The following is a 7,546-nucleotide window of genomic DNA, read 5'->3' on the forward strand; positions in this document are numbered from 1 at the left end:
TACCTTGCAGTATCGCCTGGCTTTTTCCAAGTGTATATTCTTCTATTATGATTTTTAAATTTGGTGTTGGCAATTACTAAATTATACTTCGTGCAAAACTCTATAAGTCGGTCCCCTCTTTCATTCCTTTTGCCCAGCCCGTATTCACCCACTATATTTCCTTCCTTGCCTTTTCCAATGCTTGCATTCCAATCTCCAACTATTATTAAATTTTCATCTCCTTTTACGTGTTTAATTGCTTCATCAATCTCTTCGTATACACACTCTACCTCATCATCATCATGGGCGCTTGTAGGCATATAGACGTTAACAATCGTTGTCGGTTTAGGTTTTGATTTTATCCTTATTACAATGATTCTATCGCTATGCGTTTTGAAATACTCTATTCTCTTCCCTATCTTCTTGTTCATTATGAAACCTACTCCTGCCTGCCCATTATTTGAAGCTAAGTTAATTATTCTAAAATCACCTGACCAAAAGTCGCCTTCCTCTTCCCATCGAACCTCACTAATTCCTACTACATCCACATTTATCCTATCCATTTCCCTTTTTAAATTTTCTAGCCTACCCACCTTTTTTAAACTTCTAACATTCCATACTCCGACTCATAGAATGTTATTTTTTAATTTTCTGGTGACCCCTTCCTTAGTAGTCCCCACCCGGAGATCCGAACGGGGGACTAGTTTACCTCTGGAATATTTTACCAAGGAAGGCGCCTCCATCATTGCTATATGAAAATGCAGAGAGCCACATTTTCTTGGAAAAATGCAGCTGTAGTTTTCCATTGCTTTCAGCTGCGCAGTACTCAGAGGACTGAGTGATGTTGATATGGCCGTTTAAGTCATTCTGATTCACGCCCTTAACAACTACTGAAAGAGCTGCTGCCCTCTTTCAGGAATCATTCCTTAGTCTGGCTCTCAACAGATACCTCTCCGATATGGTTGCACCTTCGGTCCAGCTACTCTGTATCCCTGAGCACTCAAGCCCCCTCACCAACGGCAAGGTCTCATGATTCATAGAGGAGGAAAATATATTAACAAATATAAAAATGCACTGAAAAGTAAAAAAATAAATTATATAAATATCTAATAAATAACCAATAAATAAATGTAATAATTATTAAATTTTAAAATTAAAAGTAATGAAAATATTTAGTTAAATAAAACCGTGGTGCAGTTTTTATAACAATCTTTTTGAATAAGTATTTATAGACATTTTCTGTATTTTAAAATATATTTTTTGTTTAATGAGATTGTTTAGTATATGTATATACTTTATTTATCTGTAATAAAATAACTCAAGTTTTAATTCGTTGATGGTTCAAATTTGCACTGAAATGACCTTTAAGGGTTAATAAGATTAAAAATAAGAATTAAATTTAGAAATCTTTCACAAAGTTATTACATTTTGACGGTAATCTGAAAAATTATTAATTATTATAATTATAATCGTAATTATGAATTCATTAAATAAAAATTCATAATTAATTAAAATGAAACTTTTAGCGGAAAGAGTGCGTTCAATTTGGCTTAGATTACAAGCAGAATTCGAAGATGAACTTCAACTATGTGAGAACGTACAAAGAAAGTGAGTGGGTGCATTTTCCCAGATTGTTACTTGTAGCTAGTCAGTCTCAACTGAAGAGGTTCCAGCAGACCTTTCCGCCTCCTCGCGTCGTAATTGAAAATGAAAATGAAGATTAATTGTTGTAAAAATAAATGTGTGTTGTTTTAAATAAATTATAAAAAACATTTTTTTTTGTTCTTTACTATTATTGCCTTTGCACCATCACTATTTACTGCAATATATTTTCTCCAATCTATGTTTTATTTTTTAGTAGTGTCATAAAAAACATTAAAAAAAAACATTGCCCTGCTGCATTACCAGGTATTTATTTTTGCAAAACAGCATATTTTCTTTGATTGATCTCTCCCTATCGCATACATATCTCACAAAACATAAGAACTGAGAAATTTTTACCACACTGTTAATTCATCAAATTGAATACTAAAAAGTCCATTTGAACTAACTTGCTGAATTATCTGATCGCGAACATCGGCAGCCATATCATCGATTATAATGGTGAACATGATTTTTGTCTAATGAGAATCAACAGTTGTACTTAATGCAGTTTCTTATACTCTTTTCAAATATATATTCAGAATTTCTCCATTATCCACAGTTTTTTTATTTTAATTTTTTAAAATATTTTTTGTCCATTGTCCAGTAAAAGCTCCTGGAGCATTTTAATTATTATATAACCAAATGATGTAACTCAAAGGGTAGTGTTGCTACTGTTGTGCAGGTTTAGACGTGGATAGACATGTACAAACGTGATCTAGTGTAGCAGACATTCATCAGAACAATGCCAGTTGTGAAATGGTAGTGAACCAGTAAACAGGTCATTGTGAGTACTTTGTGTGTCTAAATTATTGTGAATTACATATTTACAACTTTATTTCTTTTAATTATTCGTTAGTTACAAAATGCCTAGAGTTTGTTTAAATCATCCTAACAATTTTTGTTAGGTATGTGGTGAAGTGACACTCAAGTCTCAAAGGTGAAACCTTACTCCATTAGTAAAAAGGTGTTATGAACATTATCTTTGATATAAAGTCGGGCACGAAACAAGGACCTGGGCCCCACATATCTGTTGTATATCGTGTTCTAGGCTTCTCACTGCATGGAAAAATGACACATGCCATTTGCTATCCCTAATACTTGTAGGGAGCCTAAAGATCTGACTGTAATTTCTGTTTAGCAAACAGTAAAGGAATTACGTCAAAATCAAAACATAGAATGGTGTACTCTAACTTGCAATCTGCAATGAGACCAGTTTTACACTGCAAAGAATTGTGCACACCAAAGCCTCCAGATCATGTGACATAAGATGAAGAGAGCTCAGAGTCTGATGGAAGTAAGGAAGAAAAAGAAACAGATTCTGGCGATACAATTTTTGAATAGAGCATTTCATATGAGCCTCATTTACTGACTCAAAAAAATTTTAATGCTCTCATATGAGATTTAAAGTTATCCAAAAAACAGTCTTAAATGCTTGCTTCCTGGCTCAAAGGATGGAATCTTCTTTAAAAGAATACAAAGTTATGGACTTATTGTAATCATAATTCTGAATATAAAGATTATTTTTCTGAAGAAAATGGCTTACTGTTTTGTAATGACATTCTCTTATGTAGATACTTTGTAATGAACATAACCCAACAGAATGGCACGTGCTCATTGATTACTCTAAAGTTAGTTTAAAAGCGGTGCTTCTGCATAATGGCGATAAATTCCTATCAGTACCTGTTACTCATTCTGCTAATATGAAGGAAACATATGAAAACTTTAAATTTATATTGGAAAAGCTTCAGTAGAATATAGCTTAACTATTTATTCTATAGAATATAGCTTCAATGGAATATTTGTGGTGATTTGAAGGTAATTGCACTTATTCTTGACCTGCAGCTTGGTTACACAAAGTACTGTTGTTTTTTGTGTGAATGGGATAGTAGGGACAGAAAAAAACATTTTTCAGAAAAGAATGGTCTTAACGTGAATCATTCATTCCTGAACAGAAAAATGTGAAACATGACCCATTATGCAATCCTAAAAATGTGTATCTACTCCATTACAGATCAAACTAGGATTAATGAAAAATTTTGTCAAGGCCATGGACAATACTCCTGTTTCATGTACTTAAAACAGAAGTTTCCTAAACTTAGTGATGCAAAAACTAAAGAAGGAATATTTGTGGGTCCACAAATATGATCATTAATGCATGATGAAAAGTTTAGGAACTATTGAATCCACTGGAGAAAGCAGCTTGGGAAGCATTCAAAAATGTTACTCAGAGTTTTTGGGGAAATCAAAAGCAGAAAATTACTGTGATATTGTCAGTGATCTTATAAGTTTGGGTTGTAATATGTCCTTAAAAGTAAACTTCCTGCACTTACGCCTAGATTTCTTCCTGGAAAATCCTGGTGCAGTGAGTGATGAGCACAGGGAACATTTTCATCAGGAGATTTTAGTTATGGAAAAGAAGATTTGAGGCAAATGGAATCCTAATACGCTGGCTGATTATTGTTGGACCATCAAGAGAGATGCTCCACATATGAAATACAGTAGAAAATTGTCATTTCTTAATTTCTAGGTGAGTCAAATGTTTGAATATTGTGTAGTTACGAATGCAGAAAGTATTAAAATTATAAATGCCTGTCTCTCGGAAACCTTGCGTAATGGGAAAAACCGATATCATAATTGAATTCAGGAGAAAAAATATTATCAGAATCACATATTTTTCTTCCAGAGACAAAAAAAATTTTTTTTTGTTCCCCAGTGTTAGCCTTGACACTATGTTGTTAGAAAGTGTAATTTTTTCAATTTTTTTGCTTCTTCTACGCCTAAAAAACATTGACCATATCAATTGCAACAGGCAATATGAGGTTTTATGTGATTGTATAGGGTTTGGACATCTTAGCTAGTCTTAATGCTACGAGATATGATGCTTCAAGAGTACTTTTATCAGTATGGCTTGATTTACAAATAGAAGCTTGTTGATTTCTCAAAGTATGTAATTTTCTTTCAAAATATTCCAAGTGTTTGCTTTTATGATATGGATGTTTGGTTTCCTAGTGTCAAATTAATTTTGATGGCTTCATGCTTTCATCGAAGAGGACTTGAAAGCAAACACTGCACTGTGGGTTTCTATCAAATGAAGTAAAACCATAATTTAAATAACTGTCATTGTACAGGCTTGTCTTTTTACCAAATGATTCACTGGATATAAATGACTCACTTCATTTTTTCACACATTTATCCATTTTACATAAGAATCTAACTGAAAAAAAAACAGTTATACCGTTTGATCTTACAGTAAAAAACCGAAACCTCAATTATTATTATTTTCAGTGAAACTATGCTTTTAAAAACTTAAACAAAGGCACTAGATGCACACTTTGCATTCAGATTGCAGAACTGATGTTCTACAATCCCTTATGCCTCTTTTATACCATTGAGAACGCATGTTTATACACTTCATATGTGCATGATCTTACCCATTGTTAATAATGCAGCTAAATAGTTTTAACCAGGTTTCTTTGGGTTCAAGTTAGGAGGAGTTGTGAAATATTCAATATAATTTTTTTATTTTTGGGGGTTGTGGAGCTAAAATGGTTGAGAATCACTGCACTAGAATATACTAGGAATATGATTTAAACTGAAGCAAGTTACATTTTGAAAAGATAATGTTTTACACACAAAAAAACGTTTACTGGAACAGCAGAATAGTAGGAGAATCGTAATGGTGCAATGATAAGACACAAGACTGTCAGCATCAACCAACAACAGACTTGAGTGCTTGCAACAGCCGGTAATAAACATTCAGGTTGGGCAAGATACTTGGCTTATTGCATGTAAGCAATGAGGATCGAAGTGGTGGCCTGAGTAGTGCAAGCACATTCGTACGTAAGACAGCATCATCCTCTATGTACGGTTCCTACATAATTTATTAATATACATAAAATTAATATACATTAATTTTATCTGCATTATGTAGAGTTATCTTTCATAGACCAATTTCTGATTAATTACTTTATTAATCACTTTAATACAATGCACTTTAATTACATGTATTATTATTAATTTTGTTGTTTGTAATAGCTATATTTCTCTACAGGATGGAGACATTATACAAGATATTGCTTCCCAGAGAAAAGGGTGCATTAGTTTGTTGTTCTAGATTATCTGTTATAATCTTTTGTACAGCTGTAGAGCATGAAAAGCATCTGAAAAGTAGCCATTGTACAGCCAATTCTTTAATCCTCATTTTCTTTAGTTAGCTTAAAGTTAAAGGATTGTTATACCTAATAATAGCTATGATACTTTTACCGACTTATGCTTCATGTTAATCTGTTAAAAACATTTGCTTATGGCCAAACAAGCAAATGATTATACATTCTTTTCTTTGGAATGATTATTGAACCGTGATTGGAACTTCATTCTAATTCATCAGTTTCGAGCTTACATAGGCTTTGTTTTATAATTATTCTCTGCTAGTTCATACAATTTTTATATAAAAATTGTTCCATAAATAACAATTAATAATGAAGCTAATTTAAAATCAAGTGAAAACAGGGGGCAGTGTTTGAATGTGCTACAAAAATAATTATATTATTCCAAACATCCATTTTCTTTTCCATAGGTTTCTGGATAATGGTTATGAACAACTCTGTTTACAGATTACTGATTTTTTGTTTGTTTGTGCCATCACATATCTACTTGCATATCTTTTTTTGAACAGTTAATATTTTTGTTATTTTTATTACCTTAATACATAGTCTCTTTTCATCATTTTTCTATAGAAATTAACTATGGAATGTGTTTGGGTATCTGGTTACATTTTTATGGGATGACTAACTGATTTCATTTACAACAAAATCAAACAATAAGTTTTATTTTGAAATTATATATATATATATATATATATATATATATATATATATACATATACCATTCAGTAGCTTGTGTCATAATATTTTATATGCCTATGAAAACTACCCTTTAAAATAAATTATGTTTGGGGCTATCTGAAAAAAATAAGTATGAATTTTCAAGATACAAAAATAGGCTGTTAGATTTTTAGTGATGCTAGGAAATGTGATTGATACAGACAGATTTTTTTGTAAATAAGAAATTCTGGGAACTAAGTGAATTATATTTATGCTTAAGTTTTTATTTTAAAAATTTTACCATACAGTAAATTGTAAAATTTCTTTTTACAGAGTCTTAGAACAGTTTTTAAATATTAGTCACTGATTAGACAAACCTGATTTTTTTGTGTCTACATTTAATCTTTAATCATTTAATTTTTTGTGCACCGTGATGAAAAAGCATCATTACACTTATGGTTTTTTGGGTTCAGGGTTATGAAAACACATAACTTTGTTTTCTATTTAAAATTTATAAGTAGGTGTGTTCTGATAGTGCTCAACACAGAGTAAAAGAGAAAAACATTATAAACCGGAAGTGAATGAAAATATATTTTTATTACTAACTGAAATGTAATTTTTATTGAATTTGTAGTGGATGTGCAAGATTCTATGCTATTTTGTGTATCAAATTTACATTTGATGTACATTTATGAATAGTTAATTTTATAAAAATAAATTGATTTACTTTTATTTAAGTATTTAAATGTCAATGAATTCAAATCTGTCTCTTCCACTTTTTAATTGTGTTGAGAGTAGATTACAATTTTTTTTCAATCTTATTATATAGTTTCAAAATCAAAGTTATATAAACTTTGTTGTATTTTAAAAAAACTGATTGTATTTAAAAAATCATTTCAATTTAAACATAAATATTTATGATAGTGGTGAATTTCTCTAACATTTGAAATATTGGTTAAGACTGGTATTATTTGTGCTTATAACTTTAACAGATATTGTACAGCTAGTTTCATTGGTAGAAAATATTTTTGTTCATTAATAAAAACATATAAACAATTAATCTTAAAAACAGCAACAGTATTCTCATAACACACAAATAG

This window comes from Lycorma delicatula, chromosome 4, assembly GCF_047948215.1.
Source record: "Lycorma delicatula isolate Av1 chromosome 4, ASM4794821v1, whole genome shotgun sequence".
In the NCBI taxonomy this organism is placed as follows: Eukaryota; Metazoa; Arthropoda; class Insecta; order Hemiptera; family Fulgoridae; genus Lycorma; species Lycorma delicatula.